This window comes from Pleurodeles waltl, chromosome 8 (genome assembly GCF_031143425.1).
Source record: "Pleurodeles waltl isolate 20211129_DDA chromosome 8, aPleWal1.hap1.20221129, whole genome shotgun sequence".
Taxonomy (NCBI): domain Eukaryota; kingdom Metazoa; phylum Chordata; class Amphibia; order Caudata; family Salamandridae; genus Pleurodeles; species Pleurodeles waltl.
In genome coordinates, this window is record NC_090447.1 from 1,525,258,816 (window position 1) to 1,525,280,989 (window position 22,174).

At 43.7% G+C, this 22,174-nt stretch overlaps 1 pseudogene; it reads right to left on the reverse strand.

The window, feature by feature from the left end:
* LOC138248912 (zinc finger protein 208-like) overlaps positions 1-22,174 on the reverse strand; it is a 385,902-nt pseudogene that overhangs the window by 267,934 nt on the left and 95,794 nt on the right.

The following is a 22,174-nucleotide window of genomic DNA, read 5'->3' on the forward strand; positions in this document are numbered from 1 at the left end:
TTGTGGTTTGTGATATGATATATATGATATATGATATGTGGTTTATGACATCATCAAAACGTTATGATGGAAATACAGGGCCATAGTACATGGGTACCTATTATTAATCCCAAAAAAATAGCAAAGGTTATACACTAAAATATACCTGTACCCTAATGCTTACATAATTCATTAAGGCATTCACCATCCCCACGTGCATGGATGGAATAGAAAAATGCATCCTATAGTCAACAGTGTTAAAGGTTACCAATGTATTCAATAATAAGATTGAAGCGCTATCTTGCCCTACAACATGCACAAGGCAAATTCCACAGTGGCAGGTTTATTTCAACATATTATTGTGTTTTCCCAAAGCTAGAAAGTGCATGGACACTGGGCAGTTTCTTCATAACCCTTACAACTCTGTATGCTGAAAAATGAAACCCTGCCACATTTACTGTAGCCAAAAGTATTTTCTTCAATGTGTTGCCAACAGTGATTTTATAATTTCATGACAGGTCAAAACACACCCTATTTGATGTGTATTTATGAGTTTTCCTGTGTGTATATTTGCTGATGCACATGTAGTTGCAAAAAAGCATTAAAGCTCTTCTCACATCCATTACAACAGAATGTTATATTTGCTTTTGTATGTTCACTAATCGACCACTATGCATAATAAACCATGCAAGATCTTCCTTTATTTACTATATCTGTGGGTTTGCAGGAGGTTTCTTACAGTTTATGAATGATGGAAAAATATTACATATTTTATGTTCTTTTTCCTATGTGTGATTGAAGGTGGCATTTTAGGTATGTTGAGCTAGCAAACCCATTCTACCTTCACTGCAACTGTATGTCTTTCCTTCTGTACACCTTCGAAGCTGGATGGTTAGGACTAATGCTTGAGTCAACCTCTTTCCACATTCACTGCTTGTGTGTGTTTTTTTTTCTGTTTCTGTGTTAGCTGCTGACCATTAGACGCATGGATTTACTAAAGCTCTTTCAACATTTACTGCATTTATATGTTTTCCTTCTGTATGCCATTGCAGACAGATGGTTAGGTGTGCTGACTGAGTGCATCTCTTTTCACATTCTCTAAATATGTATATTTGTTCCCATGTGTGTTAGATGGTGGCTGTTTGGAGGTGTGGATTTACTAAAGCTCTTTCCACAATCACTGCAAGTGTATGGTTTCTCTGCTACATGCTTTTGCAGATGAATGGTTAGGACTGATGCTCACATGAAGAAATTTCCACATTCACTCCATGTGTATGGTTTTCCGCATGTGCATGCGCTGGTAGACCTTTATAGTTAAAAATCAATAAAGTTCATTCCAAGTTCACTGCATGTGAAGTTCTTCTTGTGTGTATTAGCTTATGGCTCCTTAGATGCGTAGATCTACGAAAGCTCTTTCCACATTCATTGCATGTGTGTGGCTTTTCTCCTGTATGGCATTGCAGATGGCTGGTTAGTTGTGATGCTTGAGTAAATCTCTTTCCACATTCGCTGCAAGTGTATGGTTTTTCTCCTTTGTGCCATCGCAAATGGATAGCTAGGCTTGATGCTTTAGTAAAGCTCTTTCCACATTCACTGCATGTGAATGGCTTTTCTCCTGTATGCCTTCGCAGGTGGATGGTTAGGTGTGCTGCTTGAGTAAAGCTCTTTCCACATTCACTGCAAGTGTATGGTTTTTCTCCTGTATGGCATCGCAGATGGATGGCTAGGCCTGATGCTTCAATAAAGCTCTTTCCACATTCACTGCATGTGAATGGTTTTTCTCCTGTATGCCTTCGCAGATGAATGGTTAGGTGTGATGCACGAGTAAAGCTCTTTCCACATTCACTACATGTGTATGGTTCTTGCCCTGTGTGTGTTAGCTCATGGCTCTTTAGATACGTAGATCTACTAAAGGTCTTTCCACATTCACTGCATGTGTATGGCTTTTCCCCTGTGTGTGTTAGCTCATGCCTCTTTAGATACGTAGATCTACTAAAGCTCTTTCCACATTCACTGCAAGTGTAATGTTTGTCCCCTGTGTGCATTCGCTGGTGCTTCTTTAAAGTTGATAAAGAAATAAAGCTCTTTTCACATTCACTGCAAGTGTATGGTTTTTCTCCTGTATGCCATCGCAGATGGATGGTTAGGCCTGATGCTTCAGCAAAGCTCTTTCCACATTCACTGCATGTGTATGGTTTTTCTCCTGTGTGTGTTAGCTGGTGGCTCTTTAGGTATGTAGATGTACTAAAGCTCTTTCCACATTCACTGCAAGTGTAAGGTTTTTCCCCTGTGTGCACGCGCTCATGCTTCTTTACAGCTGATGCTGCCATAAAGCTTTTTCCACATTCACTGCACATGTAAGGTTTTTCCCCTGTGTGCATTCGCTGGTGCTTCCTTACAGCTGATGCTTCTGTAAATCTCTTTCCACATTCACTGCAAGAGTAAGGTTTTTCCCCTGAGTGCATTTGCTGGTGCTTCTTTACAGCTGATGCTTCTGTAAAGCTCTTTCCACATTCACTGCAAGTGTAAGGTTTTTCCCCTGTGTGTGTTAGCTGGTGGCTCTTCAGATTTGTAGATGTACGAAGGCTCTTTCCACAGTCACTGCAAGTATAAGGTTTTTCCCCTGTGTAAATACGCTGGTGGATCTTTACAGTTGATAAACGAGTAAAGCTCTTTCCACATTCACTGCAAGTGTAAGGTTTTTCCCCTGTGTGTGTTAGCTGGTGGCTCTTCAGATTTGTAGATGTATGAAAGCTCTTTCCACAGTCACTGCAAGTATAAGGTTTTTCCCCTGTGTGAATACGCTGGTGGATCTTTACAGTTGATAAACGAGTAAAGCTCTTTCCACATTCACTGCATGTATATGCTTTCTCTCCTGTATGCCATTGCAAATGGATGGTTAAGTCTGATGCACAAGTAGAGATCTTTCCACATTCACTGCAGGTGTATGCTTTTTCGCCCGTGTGTGTTCGCTGGTGGAACTTTAGGTTTGCTGACAGAATAAAGCTCTTTCCATTTTTACTGTATGTGTCTGTGTTTTCTGCTGTATGTGTTCGATATTTGCCCCACAGAGCTGATGACTCATTATAAGTCATCTTTCACTCATTACATCTAAATACGTTTTCTGTTGAATTGTTACTGGTGGCAGTGTAGGGATAATAAGTGATTAAAACCATTCTCACAAACACAGAACCTTTATGTTATTGCTTCTGTTTTTGTTTGTTAATGAACCCTTAGTTGCGATGGCTGATGAACACTCTTGCCACATTCACTCTGTCTCATGGGTCCCCCCTGTGCATGATTGGTGATGCTACTTTAATACTAAGGAGAAGCCAAAGCTCCTATTACGTTGTATGTTTTTCTTTGGGGTTTAGAGTCAAACCATCGGTTATATTTTGGTATAAATCATGTTAATGTGTTTCCTGACTGACAACCGTGGTTCATGAATCACTAACTATATTTTAATATTCACTAGATATGTTTAGTATTTGCAGTGTATCTGTTCTTAATAATGTTGAATAGTTACTGGAATTCTTGCAAGACTGATACATATGTATGATCTTTCTATCAGGAGCTGTCTCTTAAACCTGTGTTAAGAACTTTCTAGTACGTGTGCAAAGAACAAAACTCACAGCTTATCTAAATAGTCTGTTTCTAGGACAATATTCAAGAAATACACAAGGAACAAAACTTATTACCAAGGTGTTATATTCTAGAATAATGTTCTGCATTGCAAGTAACATTTTTTTCTTTGAACTTTCAGATGTATACTTCACAATTCCTGTTTTGTATACCTATGGTCTATTTCTACAGACTGACTGGCCCAGTCAAAACAGTATTTATGGTGGATTAAGACCACAGCATTGATACTATCTTGTTAGAGAGAGAAGCACTGTTGTAACTACCTGATAATAACATAAGAAAAATTGTGGTACGTAACATGTTTTAATATTGGGTGTGTTCTGCTAGTGAAATTGTTGTGATTTTTATTTATTTGGATGCTTTGGGACCACCAGCATGGATATCCTCGGCTTCTTGAAGCGGCTGGATTGCACTTGATGTTCTTGCAGGATACGTCTGGTCATGTACAAGATTCTCTACCTCTTACTGAGGTTGTTCTATTTCGAATTACTGTTTGGCATCATTTCTGGTTCTTCTTGAGTATCAGATAGCTTTCCAATATTGTCATATTTTCTTAATTACTCTGCATCTTATTATGCGTTCAGGAATCTCTACGGGGATAAAAAAAAAATACTTGTTATGTCCAAATCTATATGCAGGAAAGTATACGCTATATCTCTGTTGAAGTGTAAAAAAAAAAAATGTAACTTGAATAAATTCCAGCCACTGGTAATTACTGTAGGTAGCAATACAGTCCATCTTTTTAGCTGACTGTGCCACTACAGACAATAATTATTCTTATGGAAATTGGCATTGATCCTGCTCCAAACAAAAACCCCAAAACAACCCAATATGTACCAGAGTCCATATTCATCTGAATAGTAACACAAGCAGCACCACATAATGGTAATGACCTCATTGGCCTTGGTCAGTGAGTTGTGGCTTAAGTTCTATGGCAAGACAATGAATCATTAAATTTCACTTTATCATGTTCATAGCTTAGGAACGAATAACGTTACAATGAAAATAAAACACAACATAGCTGTTTAAAAAACAGAATGATTTTCAGGACAAAACCAAATCTTAGAGTGGAAATGAGACTTGGGTGGCATGTTAAAGTATATGATGTCTCTACATTCACCAACAAGGACAGTGGCCAGTCAATGTCTAAATCAAGGGTCCCAAACCCTTTCTGTAGTGAGAGCTGCTTCTGATCAGTGAAAATCATCGTAGGTACCAAAGGCTTAATATTTTGCACATTATTACCAGACACCTCCAACCCAGCTTTATTGACTTTAAGCCTTATCTCCATAGCGCCAGATGCTGTGGTTTGAACAAATACTTTGACTAGGGGCACCATGACAGGGCTGTCATGCGAGTCAGTGAGAGCTTTGGGAATGTATGAACATGTGCATATGAATGGGATATAAGTGTATGGATATCCAAGAGCCTATGTTGTATGCACTTTTGGCACAGACATACCTTCCGCCATATGTGGCACCATTACATGTAGAACACAAATAAAACAACCGTTTTTTTAAATGGGAAAAATTTAAAGTGCAAAAATGTTCATAACGTGGAACATCTTTCTGCACTTTAACTTTCTCTCATTTAAAAATTACTATTTCTCAGTTACAAATATGACAGTGTTCTACTGGATGCTGGAAGCAAGAGGCCTGCTGTTTGTAAATGCAACACTTTGAAAAAAGATTTGAGATAATGAAGTTACCTTAATGATTCATTTGAACATTCTCGGATTTAAAAGCATTGAGAAACATCATTTTGTTCTCACCTCCAATACAGAGTTGACAAGGATTTTATTTAAGAGTTCAATACCTTTTTTACCTCTCTGCCGTGGGTCATAAATCTGACTCCAACACTACTCCTTATGAGGCCCTGCTATCTGCAACCGGATGATAATAATGTGAACTAAACACAGCCTTCCCTTAACTTTAAAAGTAGAAACAAGACCCTGTGCTTATTTAAAATGAACTGAAGGCTGTGAGCTACACTTAGGGGATCTGTGAGCTACTGGTAGCTCGCGCTCGACAGGTTGGAGATACCTGGTCTATATCACCACAAAGCACTATTAGAGGGCCTGCCACATTTCAATGTCTTAACGTTTCCCGCTGGATTCACAGAGATTGGCCATGTGTTCAACAATGGGGTATTTATTATCTTCAACACAAACAGTTTAGAGGGAGCGCAGTTCTTGGTGTTTGCAACCTTACCCTAAGCAACTAAGGTGGCAAATTTCTGTTGAAACAGTCGACAGTCTTAAACAAAGTGCTGTCAGCCATATGGAGTGCCATTAGATTTTGGAATTATACATACGATGCTGAGGACAGATAGGCAGCAACCAGATCGGCTAACTAAACCCAAGTTAGATGTGTAAGACTAACGGAAGCTGACTTCCCCAAGTTTAAACAAGTTCTGGAAGTGCCAGATTTAAAATGACACACAGTATACTTGGCTTCCAAGCAGTTAGATGAGATATACCTCTACCAGGGATGGAAATCACAGAGCAGGCTATTATCCACATATTATTTTTTTTTTAAACATATTTTATTGTGATTTTAATTTTCAATCAGGCAGTAGGCACGTATATAAAACATCTCACAGAAATACATGTAGCAGTTCAATTGACCTACGTCTGCAGGATATCTGACCTTAAGGGTCCTACACAATGAATCCCGAAATGACTACTAATCCTTAACATCCCTCCCGTGTCCCACCCCTATTTTATTACCCACATATTATTCACATATTGTAGTCCTGCTGATTACTAGCACTCTACTGAGAGATAACAGTAAAGTTATTGAAAGGAGTGAAAAGTGACAACAACAATTTGTGTACTTATCCTGCTGTCAGGTAGGAGAAGAAGAGCCATGCACGGGTTAGACTGATGAGGGTCAGCAAGGGGCTTAAAGCTGCTGCTCATTGGAGTGTTGCTGAAAAAGCCTTACATGAAGCACACAGGAAATTACACTACACTTACTGACACCTGGGAAAATGATACAAAATGCTGTGTAACGTGATGTATGCCTAAGAAAAGTTGTTTTCCTGAAAGACAACAGAACTTGGTTATATTCTTGCGAGCCTTTCTATAGAGTACTCTTGTAGAAAATTAGTGTAACTGATTTGGACACTTTGTAAGTATGTATTAGGCTATAATTGATGTTTTGTTGGTTTGGTAGATCAACCACTTCCTACTATGTTTGTTGCTTGTACACATCATTAAAATGTAATACAAACAAACCTGTCAATGCACCAGAAATTGGGAGCTTAGAATTCATCAAACAAATCTCAGAATACTTAAAGAAACTTATAGTCCGTTAAGGGAACACAGCACCTTCTAACTGGTGCATTCAGTGCAACTAATTGCCTAGAAAATCTACTGCTAACTGTGCACGTTTCCAACTCAACCTACAACTCTATTTAAAGCTACTCACAAAAACAGCAGAAGCTGGTGAGAGAAGGTATGAATCTGAAAAAAATCAACAACTAACCACAATGACACCACAGGCACTGATCACCATACAAACCAAAGGGCAGCATACTACATTTGAATAGTAACCTGCAGACCCAGCAGCACCAACACAACCATCTCCAACCACAAACCAAACGTAACCTAAAATGCATGGGCTGATGTGAGGTTCAAGATGCAACCCTCCAAGACATGCTCTGAGATAAATCACAACAGGGCAGACGGCAACAGGCAATGATTAGAGACACAATAAATTTGAGAAGGAAACACAAAAAAGCTAAAGTAAAAATAGCAGTACTGCAATGAGGATTGAGTGGCAGACGCTGTTTTAAGAGTAGGTAACAAGAACCCTTAACTGGGAAACAAGGCAATGGTACATTCATTATACTCTGCATTAAAAGGCAGTTTAATAGCTTTAAGCCACACTGTACAAAACCCTCAAACTTATCACTCACATCACGTGCCAGTTGTTCTTATGATACGCCCAGTATCCCCTGCTCCTAATCATATGGCAGTCAATATTAAGATGGGTCCATGCAATGCATCATAGTGCTGGCGTGTGGAGTTATTTACAGAACATGCTAGTGAAATGTACCCGGCCTACAAAGAAATTCACTTCTCAAATCTACTCCTAAAATAAATTCTATGCTTGAGGAAAAAATTGTTAATAGATTTCTAGTTTGTTTTAATAAAACTGGCACAAATTAAATGCTTTGCAGCAATGCTAAAATACGATATTTTGTAAGAGAAAGTGGCATTATTCTTGTCTGTACAAACCAAACTAACACATAACATAAAAGTAATTCTGTCTGAATCCGCTAATAAAGAATTATTTGCATCACACCCCAAAAATGGTTGCATGGAAACACTCATATACCACCCTGGGACATCCTCCTGAAGCAATGTAGCAGAGAGAGCTACTTGTCATCACTTTGGCCAAAGTTCAATGAAAATCCTAATTTGCCTTAGAAAGTAAATATCACCAAAATGCCGTGCGCCAGGTTTGCATAACACAAACCAGACGGAGGGTAGACAGCCCCACTCTCGATGAATCGATGGGTCGAAGAGTGCGTGCTGCGCAGGGTGGCTGGTGAACCCATGTGACTAAGTGGAAAGAAAAAAGAACAATGATATCACGCTGCATGGCTAATTAGCCGAGTGTTGACGCACTTGTTCTGGGTCTTGAATGGGCCTCGGAGTTGTCAGACAGGCAAGCATTACATGCTGATGAGATCCTGACATTCCTTGAAGAACCTCAGCAGTCAGGACCGCGGGTCCTCGAAATCCTAGGAAAATTCTGTGCGTCATCTTCAATCAAGACAAATCCTCTGTGTATCTCACAGGATGCCCCCCTTCACTGTTAGAAAGGGCGGGCGGCTTTCAGGTCTTGACAGATTTAAATACCTTTGGTATACATTACAGAGGATGTGCAGAGGGCCTGTGACAGAAACATTCAACCACAGCTGGATCACCTGACCAGGGCCCTTGGGTTCTGGTCAGCACTCCGTGTCCTTCTTAGGATACTCCGCTTTTTTTTGAGATGGTAATGTATCACCACTTATTATACCAACTACAGAATTATCCATCTATTATTCCCTGCTACCTATTCACTTGAATGGACGCTGCCTTGCAAGATTTTCCAGGGAACTACCAACCCTCCCCAGAATTGCTCTGTCAAAATGCTTCAAATCCATGTACGAGGGAGGTATAGCGGCTATAGTGGCTTCATATCATAGGGCATCCCATTTAATTATAAATGAATGGTAGTTTGATATCTCGGGCAGCCCAGCATTTTGCCTCTGACAAACAGTTGATGTGGAGGACAGAAGTATCCCACCTACTTTATGGGAAAAAGACCCCTTCTTCTCTCTCTCTCTAGTCGTGAGAATGGTGTTTCAGGTTTGGAATGGAGATATTAGATCTTTGGATACGTCGTATGACAAGGTATTGGGTTATTGGCTGGGGAAGCTCTCTGCGTTACAGGGACTCCGGTGGTGGGATGCAATATCAAAGTTGGGGGATGTTATGTTGAGTTACATTGAAATCAGTCAGAGTTCAATGAGTGAATATAACCTTGATTGTAGTCAATTCCTTTCATTCCTCACATAACAGACATGGATGAGTTCCCCAACTATTGCATGAGGGTGGTTAAAGTTTTAATGGAGAAATTGAGGTCATAAGATCTCAGCAGTCTATAGCTCTTTAGCAAATTTTTCATCTGCCTCTTTTTGCCAACTGCAGGAGGAGTGAAAATGGTAAATGGGCCCTCTGATGTTAGATGACTGGAAAGCAGGGGTGTCCCACTGGGAAGCGGTGACTGTGTCACAGTATAGAGCCATACAGCTGAAATACCGGCATAGGGCCTAATACACATGTGACGTGCTGTTGAAGACGGGTTTGTTCTCACAAATGAACTGTTTGGATGCTCTATTCAAAAAGGAGACCTTATGCATACTATTTAGACCTGTGAAAAGTTGGCTCCCTTTTGGGAAGGGGTGCTTCTGTGCTGGGGGAGGATGATTGGCTGGGCAGCTCTCTAAAGGTCCAAAGCTAGTCCTCCTGCACATTACAACTGACACAGACAGTAACGGATACACACTGGTTTTCCTATGGTGGGGCCTGGTGGTGGCCAAGAGGAATATCGCCAATGTATGTACAAATGCAGAACTCCCTTTGGTGGAAGAAGGGGCCAGACCACTGCATGAATCATAAACACCATGTCTATGGGGCTAGACTGTGTCTACACACATTATAAAATATGGTTGGGCTGGTGCCTGTACAGGGATATCCTCCTTGAGCCCTCTTGTGGGCAGACCTGGACCATGTATGGTGAAATAATGGCCTATGGAACTGGTAGACTTCTATGATGGCCGAGGGGGTGGGTCTTGGAATGTACAGGACACATCTAGAGAGGATTGTTTAGGCTGACCGAGCTGGCCATCATTTGAAGACATATTATGTATACACAATGACAGATTATATAAGAAATGTTTTATCTGTATCTATTGTTAAAAACCCAATTAAATGTATTGTTAAAAAACAAAGTCCACACTTCATTGTTACAGTTTTTAACTTAAGAACATGCAGGGGAGAATGTCAAAAGATGTTTTTACAGTGAAGAGTTACACAAAAGAAAACGGATCAAGATTGAGGGTCTCTTTACAGCAGTTTTAAGGGCTGCGGTGGCGATTGGACCGGGCATATTTGCTAAGACAGGAGTCCTTTCAATGGGGGTTGTGCATCAAAATATGGTGCAAGTCCGGTTAGAGCCATGATATTTTACTCTAACCTGACTTGCACCATTTTTTGACGCACAACCCCCATTCTTCCGTACGCCTGTGCTGCCCGGTTATAGTAATTATTTTTTTTACTCTAACCACGCCGCATCGCCTGCTAACGTCAATCCATAAATAAGGTGCCCACCTAGCACGTTTGAATGGTGTTCGCCGGCGGTAAATTTTTTTACTCAAACCAGCGCTGGTTTGCGTCAAAAAGTATAAATATGGGCCTTTGTATCCACCAGCAAGAGTCACCGAAGGTAGGTAACTGTTCTTCTGATGGGTCTATCTGCAGATTCTTCCCAAGCCGTACCACACTAGGAGGTGGGAGCACTGCTGACTAAACCAAGAAGTGCTAGAACACTGAGCGAGCGAAGTGACTGTCCCTTCACACTTCCAAATCCCAACAGTAGTATTTTGCAAATGGGTGAAGAGAGGACCAAGTTGCTGCTTTGTATGTATCTGCTATAGAAACACCTCTAGCTAGGGCAGAAGTAGGTGATATAGCTCTGGCAGAATGGGCACAAATCCCTTCAGGTGGCTCCTTCTAAGCTATGGAGTAGAAGATGTTGACACACTGTATGATCCATCTTGAGAGTGTTGGGTTGTGAATCCTTTATCCTGTCACTTTCCCTATGTATTCGATTAAGAGTTGATCTGAATTCTCTGGTTCTGTCAATATAGAAGCAGGTCACTCTTTGGGGTCAAGTGCATGTAGTCTTCCTTCGTAGAACAGAGAGGAGGATAGAAGATGAAAAGTGTAATAGACTGATCTATGTGAAAGGGAGTAACCACTTTAGGGAGGGAGGCACTTCTGGTCCTTAATACCAGATTGTTAGGAAAGAAGGTGGTAAAGGGATGTTTTACACTCAGCACTTATAGTTGACATACCTTGCTGATGTCATTGCAATCAGAAAAATAATTTTGAAGGATAACAGCCTCAAGGGACAACTGTGAAGGGGTTTTATGGGAGAAAATTAAGAAACTACGAATACAATGTAGGTCATACTGAGGCATAATAAAAGGAGAAGGAGGGTAACTATTTGTAAAAACCTTTAGAAATTGTAAAACAATTGGGGATTTAAACAGTGAGGGTTGATCTGGTAAGTGTGGTAAAGCCGCTAAGGCAAACAAGCAACCTTTTACTTTTCAAACTGAAGTGGAAGTCAAAAGATAGAATGTCAGATTAATAGGCTTTAATGGATTTATCAGCACACCAGTTTACAAATCTAGAACATCTACCAGAGTACACAGAGTGGCAGACAGTCGTCTAGAAGAGAGACTGATCGCCACCACCTCAGGTGGTAGAGAAAGCATACAGGTTGCCATGCTTAGTATCCAGGCATGCAGTTGGAGGCTCTGGAGGTTGAGGTGTAGAACCTACCCTTGTGACTATGACAGAAGGTGTAACGTGTTGGAAGATGGGACAGAAGGGACAGAGAGATAAACAAGGTCTGTGTACCACATCCTTCTCAGTCAGTCCGGGGCGATTCGGATTACTTGGGGCTGTTCTAAATGAACCTTCCTCAATACTCGAGGAATTAAAAGTATGGGAGAAAATGCGTACAAGAGTGGAGCAGTCCACTTGAGGTGAAACACGTCCCCCTAGATGCCCTGCTTCGGAGGCACACAATTTTGGACAGCAAATGTTTTCTTGAGTGAAAGTAGATCCAAAAGAGGAGTCCCTCATAACTGAAAGATGCCCTTGTACATTGAGAACTCCAGCCATTTGATTTGCTACCCCACAAATCTGGTGGTCCTCAGCCCAGGATAAAAGCTGCATAGATTCTGCACCAAAGAGACAACCCCACTCCTCCCAGTTTGTTGGTGTATCACATCGCTGTTGTGTTGTCTGTCAAGATTTGGCCTGATTGACAGGCAGCACAGTGAAGGAAGGAAAGCCTTGAGATCTAGAAGTATCACCTGTAATTCCAACAGATTGATATGTAGGCCTCTAATCTCCAGTTCCTCCACAAGGGCTCCCATCCTAGGGTAGAGACATCTGTAATAACTGTGGCCACTGGAGGAAGAGGGTAAAATGGTTTTCCGTGATGCAGGCTTTGTTTATGTTCCTCCATTGCAGATCCACTGCTGTGTCGCTCGAGATCTTTATGCATGCCTACAGACCTCCAACACAGTAAAACAGAACACCTACCAAGACAGTCGGAAATGGAATGATCCCTCCATTCAGAAACATCCTGAATCCTCTGAATTAGAGGGAAGGCTAAACTCAATGTGGTATCCAATAATGCCCCTATCAATAGTATGCGAAGAGGGCATAGGGTGAGACTTGGCTTTGTTGACCGAAAAGCAGAGTTCATACAAAAGTTGAGTGGTTTTTTGCAAGTGGTGAATCAGCAAATCGGGGGTCTTGGGTTTGATTCGCCAGTCACCCAGGTAAGAGAATATAGAAATTCACTTCCTTCCGAGGAAGCTGCTACCTTTGAGAAGACTCTTGGTGAGAAAGTGAGGATAAACGGCAGGACTTTGAACTGATAGTGTTCTGATACTACAGTGAAGAGGAGATACTGTCTGTGTAATCTCAGGAGAGGAATTTTGAAACAGGCATTTAGTAGATTGACAGAAACCATCCAACCTTCCACATTCTTCGCTAGAAGGAGCTGCGCACTGGGACAGCATTTTGAACTCCTCCTTTTTGAGCAACCAGTTCAAAATCCTGAGGTCTAGGTTGGTGTAACTCACCATCCTTTTTTGGAATCAGAAAATATCTGCCATAGCATCCCTGTCCGTTTACCTGCTCTGTAATCAATCTCACTGCACCCTTATGTAGAAAAGGAATGGACTTCCTGTGGTCTATTTGCAAATGTTTGAGCCGTGAGGAGTCTAATCTGGGAGATACTGGATGGAGCTTTTGTTGGAAGGGTAGAAAAGGGTGGTGACTTCCATTTTTTAAGAAAGTGGGATACCTGTCCTCCAACTGTTTGAAAATGATCTGATGTAACAGACCTGAGCCTGCTTCTCTGCTGTCACCGAGGAGGAGGAGGAAAAGAATAGCTAATTTTCATCCTTGACCACATCCCCTTTGCTACAGGTAAAGTGGATTTGACTGTTGCAGGATGTATTGCTGTCTGCTCCGAAAACAGAATTCCAAGCTAAAAACTCTACGTTTTTGTACAGTCTATAGTCTCCTAATTGAAAACCTAATGATCTAACTGTTGCTTTGCTATCCCTAAATCATTCAGGAGAAGAATTGGCTTTTGTTTCAAAAAGTCAAGAGCCATCAAATGGTAGGTGGATTAATGTTTGTTGGGCATCCTGCAAGAAGCCAGAGTTCCTGAGCCAAGAGTTGCGCAGAAGGGAACCCATAACCCTGGCTACTGAATCAGCCATATCCAGGCCTGATGGGATAATGTGTTTGGTTGCTATTTGTCCATTTGGAACTAACTCGCCGAGAAGTGCCCCCTTGAATTTCCTGAGAGGTTGGGGTGACCGCTTGGGCAGCATCCAGTGCAGCATGTAATATCTGCCTAGCAAGCAAGAGGAATTGAGCGATTTTAGTGCCATAATACATGCTGAGAAAACTTCCTTTGCAATATGCTCCATCTTTTTATATTTTCTATCGGTTGAGGGAAATTATTCAGGGGTAGTTTTGGATGAACATGAGGCCTGAACCACTAAGCTTTCAGGAAAAGGGTGAGCTGGTGGAAATGTGCGATCTCTCGGTGCTGATATGTATCTTTTTTGTGGGTGATCTAGAGACCGTAGTAGAGGTAGCTGTATTTTTTCTGAAATTTCCAGGACAGGCTCAATGACTGCCTCACTGAATGGTAGAAGAGGCTCAGATGAATGCATAGAGGAATGAAAGATTTATTTCCAACATGTCAGCAGTTTTCCTTGTGAGAGACTGGCTCCTTGCTGCAATGCCCCCCACCCTTTTTGCCTGGTTTCTGAATGCAATTTGGACTGGAGTGCACTAGGGTCCTGCTAACCAGGTTCCCAGTGCCAGTGTTCTTTCCCTAAAACATTGTAAAAGTAATTGGATACACCTTTAGCTACCACTGTAAGTCCCTAGTAAAAGGTACTAAGGTACCCAGGGCATGCAGTACTATGGGTAAGCCCCTGAGGGAAGCAGCACTGATTGTGCCACCCTCAAGGGCCAGGAATCCAGGTGCACCCAGCACTGCCATAGTAGGGTGAGTGTCCTGGTGCAAACTTAAAAATACACACTCGACATGACACAGTCCCTAGGTGCCATGTCCACCCTACACTGCATATGTTATGGGTAAGACACCCCTCTAGCAAGCCTTCCAGCACTAAGGCAGGGTGCACCATACTATATGTGAGGGCATAATTGCACGAGCAATATGCTCCCACTGTGTCCTTGACAAACCTGGGACATAGTGAGTGGACAGAGCAGCCATTTTAATACATGTGCTGGGTGTGCTGGGCACTGGTCAACAAGAGTTTCACAGCTACATATTGGCCACTCTGATACAAAACAACCCAGGGTTCAAACAACTCAGAATGATAAATCAAAACTGGTACCAGTACTAGATTTATTATAAAATGTACCCAGGGGTCACCTTAGCGGTGCCCCATGCAAAAACAAACTATCCTGGCATGGTTGCTGACTAGTTCCAGCAAGCCTGTCACATCCACGCAGCCAATATACAAACCTGCGGGAGAGCCCGGTCTCTCTGGTTTGTAAAAAAAAAAAGCCCTTCCTGGGTGGGGGAGCTAACGTCCCCTCCCTCAGGAACGTGCACTACCCTGGCAGTGAGCTTCAAAGGGCTACCGCCCTTGAAACTCGAGCCCCCCAGGCCTACTGCTAGCAGCAGATGGCTTTCCCCTTTGTCAACCCCCACTTCTGGATGGAGCAAAGGCAGGAAACCACACAAAGGGTAGGAGGAGTGGCCTTACTGAGCATGCACTACCCCTAGGGGCTTGAAGGCGAAGTGGACCCTTCATTTCATTTTCCTCCATGTTGAATGGCAAGAAAATAGCCCAAGGGGACCCCCAGGCACCAACTTTAAATCTGCAAATCAGCTCCTTTTCCAAGTGGCCCTTCCAGGTGGCCCTGTGCCAAGAGACTTTCCAACACTGCTCCCGACCGGAACCGGGAGCCGCCCGAGGCTCTGCAGCGGGCACAGTGTGCCCACCGACTACTGAGACCACCCTGCAAAAGAAGAGACTGGTAACTCTATTGTACGATTGTTAATGCATTTTTGAAAGTGACTGCCTATTGATTCCAATGGTGCGTAATTACGCACAGAATAGCTAACTTTAACAAAACTTTGAACAGTCATATCTCAGAAAGTACTTAACGTATCTTAAAGATCTTGGTCTTAAAATTTATATAAAAGTCTAAAGTATTTTTTATAATATTTGGTCTTGAGTTATTCATTGAGTGTGTGTGGTGCATGATTGGATATGTGAGTACAGCAAATACTTAGCACATCTCCTGGATTAGTCTAACAGCTCGACCAGCTACCTTACAAACTGGGGCATCAGGTGGTCTAATTTTTACCTCTGGAAACCAACATGTGGTTGCCTGGACCCCCTGCACAGTGTGCCTAGTTTTGCACACTACATAGAGAGCCAGCCTCCTACATTCCTTAGTACAGAATGGTATGAGGTGACTTTTTGGAGGCGGAATGCCTGAGGGAGATACTAGCGCCCATTCCAGAGATGTATCTTAGTCACTTACATCTTTCAGGCTCTTATAAGTGGGGTTTAGGGATGGATGGTCATCATTATCATTGTTCCAATAACTTGGATCATCTTGAGGATCAAATTCACCCATCACAAACCTTTCTTCGTCTAAGTCTCTGCGCTTCTAATTTTGACATATGGGGCCCTATAAGCAGTGTATTTGAATGAGTTTTTGAGGCAGGCAAAGAGAAAAGCCGAAGTGCAGGCACTTCAGTGCCGGTCCACAGGGCCACCGTTGTCTCCAGGAGAGGGGCAGTTTAACCACCTCCTTTGTTGTTCACGGGCTGATCCTGGTAGGTGGTGGACCCTGGGCCATATATGGCCCAGGAGGTGGCCACGATGCCCCACTCCGACTTTCAAAACTTATTTTGGACCCAGCGAGGGGTGGTCTCTGGGGCCTGGGGGATCTACGAGCCCCCCACCCCCATTACTGCTCATTTGGACTCAGGCAGGTGGAGGTCCCCAAGGGCCCTCGCAGTCTCCCCCCACCTCCAATTACAGTGATTTAGCCCCGGGACTAAGGGTGGGGTGGGGGGGGCGGTCAGGCTGCCCCACTATTCCTGAGATTTAACACCAGGGAGACGGTGGTCCCCAGGGCTCCTAGAGCCTCAGGAGGGGGGACCCTGTGCACCCCCCTTTTTTTTATTTTTATAATAATGCCCCCGGGACCTGGCCTGCCCGGGGTCTTTTTTCAAAACTAGCGTTGGACCCCATGCTTGTTTTTCTTTGTCTTTTTTATGTTTTGAAGGATCTGTTGATCCATCGCATCCCAACACCAGAGCTAAGAGATCAGGGTTTTCCTACCCTGGCCCCTTTTCTTTTTTTTATTATTCTTTTCCGAAGCCGAGTTCCAAGATGGCTCCCAACACCTCCTGGTTGCTATCGGGATGAGAGCTACCTTTCTGCCAAATATGGTTTAATTCCACCCAGTGGTTTGGGCTGTAGTCCTATTTAGAAACCATATCGGAATTAATCCAGGCAGCTAATGAAGTGAGTGTTGAATACTTTTGGAAAATGTCAGGAAGATTCATTAACCCGCGTCAAAGATAAATCAGCAAGTCAAAAAATGCTTTTTCACTAGGAGATATATGTATGTTATAGATAGATATACATATACACACACCCACACCCACACAATTATATATATTATACATATATACACAGACTATGGTGGCTAGTAGCCCCTTTAATGTAGCTGTAAAAGGCAGAATGTGATTGGCTTGAGGCATGGAGAGGCCCAAGGACCTGGCTGAACCTGCTGTCCTTGAAGTGCTACAGTGCTGAATCTGCCTTGTCACCCAAGAGGAGGTTGCCATCGAAGGGCATGTCTATAAGAGATACCTGGACATCCCCTGAAAAGCCAGTGCACCTCTGATAGTAGAGGCACCTAAGTGCTACTGCCACAATCGCTTTGCCTAGCATCAGTCCTTGTCCTAGACCATGTGCAGCACATGAGCAATCAAATCCCAAACCATGTGGGTGTAGTAGCCCACAAGGCACCCGGTGTTCACCAACCACAGTGCAAGGCTGAAGGAAGAGAATATCCTCTAGCCAAAGATGTCCAGACTCTTGGATTCCCCATCTGGAGGTGTGGCAGGGAACGTGCCAGGGTTGACCTTGGTTGTGGAGCCCTGGACAATCAGACTCTTCAGAATGGGGTGCTGGGTGGGGAAAGCTGGGTCCCTACGAGTAAAGTGATGGCAGGCAACTGCCCTGTGAACATTTGCCCCATTGCAGGGCTTCGCCCAGGCTCTGAGCAGGACATCAGTGAGGGCTTCATTAAAAGGGAGGGGAGGTTCTGAAGGGCTAATTCCAAGTTGAAGCTTCTCCGTCAAGACGTTCGTCTTGATTGCCACTGAAGGCAGCATAGGCCCAGGACCTCATTCACCCTTTTCACCACCACAGCAAAAGAAGCCTGTTTCTCCATAACCACAGTAGGCGGAGAGACCAGGCCAGTGTCAGGGATGGTGCCCTGACTACTGGCATCTGCCAGTTCCTCAGACACGATATCTCTATCCTCATCAAGGGGGGTGGTGTAACCGTAAGGATCCTCCTCAATTATACTCCTCCCCATGCCTGTCAAACAAAAGCAGGCCCTGGCTCCATCTCGGAAGGTGAAGTTCCAGCGGAATTAATGTCATGCAATGCTGATTTTAGCTTTGTTTCAGGTATGATCATGGGGTTGCTGCCATGGGGGTACAACGGTTCATGTACGGACTTATGATTGGAGTGGTTCCTGATCCAGGAGGCCCACCTGGCACCGAACACATGAGGCCCGAAAGTGCTCCAGAGGGGTCGGCCCACCCAGATATGAGGTACATGGCTTCATAAAAATATCAGAGTTGACCAGGGGTACTCCACCTACAGCAAACTGAAGGAGATGTGGACTGGACATAGATGAAGGCTCAGTGTGAGAGTGGGGCCTACAGTGATGTCTTACCTGCACCTCGTCTGAAGATCTGGATCAGCTCAGTGAACTCTAAGAGCGCTTCGATTTCTTTGACTTTTTGGAGTTCTTGTGGGACTTATCTGATGACTATGATAGCAACGATGAATGCCTGGATGGCTCTGCAAACGGTCCCTGGACTTTCCTTGTGAACGGGAACATTGTGGAAGTGACTGGTGTTGAGAGACCAGGAGCTTCAAGGAATGCTCCATCAGCACCTTAGGGTTGATGGGCGGCAGGCCTCATAAGTCTTGGAGTCATGGTCCGATCAAAGCACCAAAGGCAAAGCAGGTGAAGAGTCTGTCACAGAGAGACTACAGGGCTTCAACCCCACTAATTCTTTGGGGGACATCCATACACACAGTGGGAGACAATGTCTCAAAAAAGGTTTGACAAAATGCTAAAAAAAGTTGTCCAAAAGTAGACAGAACTGAGATCAACGTACTAGGGTGGCACCTAAATAGGCACTGCGCAGTTGACTTACAGCTGATGCTGAGCCACTCGATGTCAGCTGCTGGCGAGCAGAGGTGTTGCTCATAAAGTTCTGAATCCAGTCTGACACCTGAGGAATATTCCAAGGCAAGGAATCTGCAGCTGGAAGTCTCTATCAGAAATGGCCCCTTACATTCCATGAGTGGAGCTCTATAACAAATTGCAAGGGATTGTTTCATACACTGCACTATCATTGGCGGGTGAGTATGGATACCACATAAGAGTTCTGCAATCCCATGTTGGTCATGTGGTGTAATTCACAATCTGCTATGGCATGTTCAGTTTAGTGAATAAAACTTAAAAATGACCAAATCAAACCCCCGCCCAAAACAGCCACATCCAATTGGTCAGTGAACTATCACACTCACCCATGAAAGCCATATGAAAGAACAAAAAGGCGTGTATGCTTAGGGGCATCCTGTTATCGCAGCCCTACACCCTTTCTTACAGCCCTAGAGTCTATCAAAGTGGATCCGAAACAACTAACATATTAATGCAATGTAACATTATATGGAAACTATCCCATTGTCTCTGCCACATGATCATACACACAGTTGCAATCTCATATTAGGCATTGCAGCAAGAGTGAAATCAAAAAACAACAATTCTGAGCAGTTCTGCTAAAGGAGATGCTTCCTTTATTGGGCAATGTGGAGTGCAGGGTCCCTGTCACAACAGTTTAAGAGGCGCACAATAATGGCACATGGTGGAGCGCCTGGAGGCGTGTGATGCCAACGCATGTGATATGTATGTTCCACAATAAAGACCTCTGAAAAAAAGCATATTTGTTGAATAATTCTGCCAGTATCATCTCCACAATAGTTTCTGTTTTGCCTGCATTCATGGCCTTGAGGATGCAGAGTGTCAGCAGGTTCTTTCTTCTTGCGTGGGCTTCCAAATCTGTTTTTAGTTTTGATTTCAGCCAGTTGTTTACTATGTTTGGTTAGTTGGATGTCAATTCTCTCTGCTCGTTTGTCCATTCTCTCCTTTAGATGGTCTTCGCCAAGAGTCTTCAAACTGGGGGATGGGGCCCCCTATGGGAGCCCTAAAGTGATCCCAAGGGGTGGGTGCCAGGCATTGGCCAAAATAAGCATCATGCTGATAACAGTGTTTTGTTTTAAGCAGAAAAAAGCAGCAGTAAACTACTTTCGAATGAGCCATCACTAACATATTTTATCATTTATATCCTGTCTGGGAGTAGGTGTCAAAAGGGAAGGGGGTTCCAAATATTCTTCAAAACTCTGTCCCCATTTCTAATAATCACACTGTGGCAACTTTTACATGTTAGTAATGCCTGCCTGACCTGAATAGTATATTTGGCAATCATGTATTTGATTGCATTTTTAAAACTGTAACAGAACTTAACTACAATGTTTAAATACATCTAGACATATTTAAACGCTGTCAATTTAACAGAATAACTGTGAAAAATTCAGGAGGCCTGATGATCTGTATTTCCATTGATGGAGTGTGGGTGGGGTGGCATTAAAATGTTTGAAGACCGCTGGTCTATGCGCACAGTCTATAAGACGTTTTTCCATCTATGAGGGACAGGCCAGTGTTCAGGTCCAGTAGTACAGCTCTAATACTGTCTGTGTCGGGCTGGCGTGAGGCTCAGAGAGTAACCGGTTGGTGGGCCCGCCTCACCCAGCAGACCCCGCTGTGGCACAGGAGATGGTTGGCGGAGGTCTCGGCCCTGGAAGGGTTTAAAAAATGGGACCTTATAGGAATCTCACTACCTGGGGATGTCTGGGAGGGGTCTCATATGCGGTCCTTTGAGGAGCTTCAGCGGCATTATTTGCTTAATAGGACCCAGTTCCACAAATACCAACAACTCCGGCATGCGTTACGTGTGTATATCCGGGCTGGCGAGCCCCTCCCCGAGTTCAGTCCCATGGAGGCAAAGGTACTGATGGCGGGCCTGGGTTGGGGGGGTTGTCGCAGATCTACCACTCTCTAATTACCAACACAGCTCTGTCACTGGACAATCTAAGTCGGAGGAGTGGTTGGGCCCCATGGATGAGGAGGACTGGAGGAAAGAGCTGATGGCCCCTAGGGCCCTGACCATGGCCATCTGTTTTCGCGCCTTGCAGACATACTACCTACATACGGCATACCTCACGCCCATCAGACTGTATAAGGCGGGCCTCCGTTCCTGTGCTGACTGTCCCCGCTGCACTGACCCTGACGCTGACTTTTACCACATGGTATGGACCTGCCCGAGTAGTGCCTCCTACTGGCAGGCAGTGGTGACTGAAATTACAAGGGTCTTGCAAGTGGATGTGGCCGCGGCCCCATTGCTGCTCTTACTGGGGGTCATGGAGGGAGTGGGGTCTAGCAGAGCTGATCGGATTTTCCTGGGAGTGGCCTGTTTGGTGGCCAAAAGAGACATTGTGGCTGACAGGAAAGCGGAGGCGGTGCCAACAATGACCAAGTGGCACTGTGGAGTAGACTTGTGTGCCTAGCGGAAAAAACCTGTGTATGAAGCAAGAGGGTGCCCGACCAAATACAAGAGTGTGGGGGAAGTGGGAGGCCTCCTGGGTTGTGGGTTCCGGGATTGGGCCGTAAGGAGCTCAGTGTGGGGCGATCTGTCACAGTTAGTAATAATTACTGCTCAGCATGAGTCAGTGTTATCTGTGTCAAATGAACGATATTGCATGGCATCATGCTTGAGGGAGTGGGAGTGTGACCTACTTTGTGTTCGTTTTTGCAAAAAACAACAATAAAGTTCTTTATAAAAAAAAAAAATACTGGCTGTGTCCAGCTTGCCATTGAGGGATGTAACACCCACCTCGTATCTGTTTTTCCATGCTTCATCACACCTGTGTGCTTGAAGCACAATTTGTACTAGCACTGATCTGATTTAACCATGTTTGGTTTCAGGCGATTCACTTGTTTCAGTGTCGGATGAGATAAAACTCTGCTATCCCCCCAACTGCATAGGGTGTTAGTGAGGTGTGGTAGTCATTTTCCTGTGACTAACGGGTTCATCAGTGTTAGGGCTCCCAAGTCCTCAGATTCTGGTTGCAATGGTCAAGTAAGATGATGCTCATTTGTGATATTTGAGAGCCACGCCATTATGATGGTGAATGTGCAGGTCTGTGTTAATATTCTAAGGATGCAAGAAAGGAATGCTGTTCCTATGGAAATGTGAAGTTATCAGTTAGAACCAGAGAAGGGGCTGAATCACCAGATCAA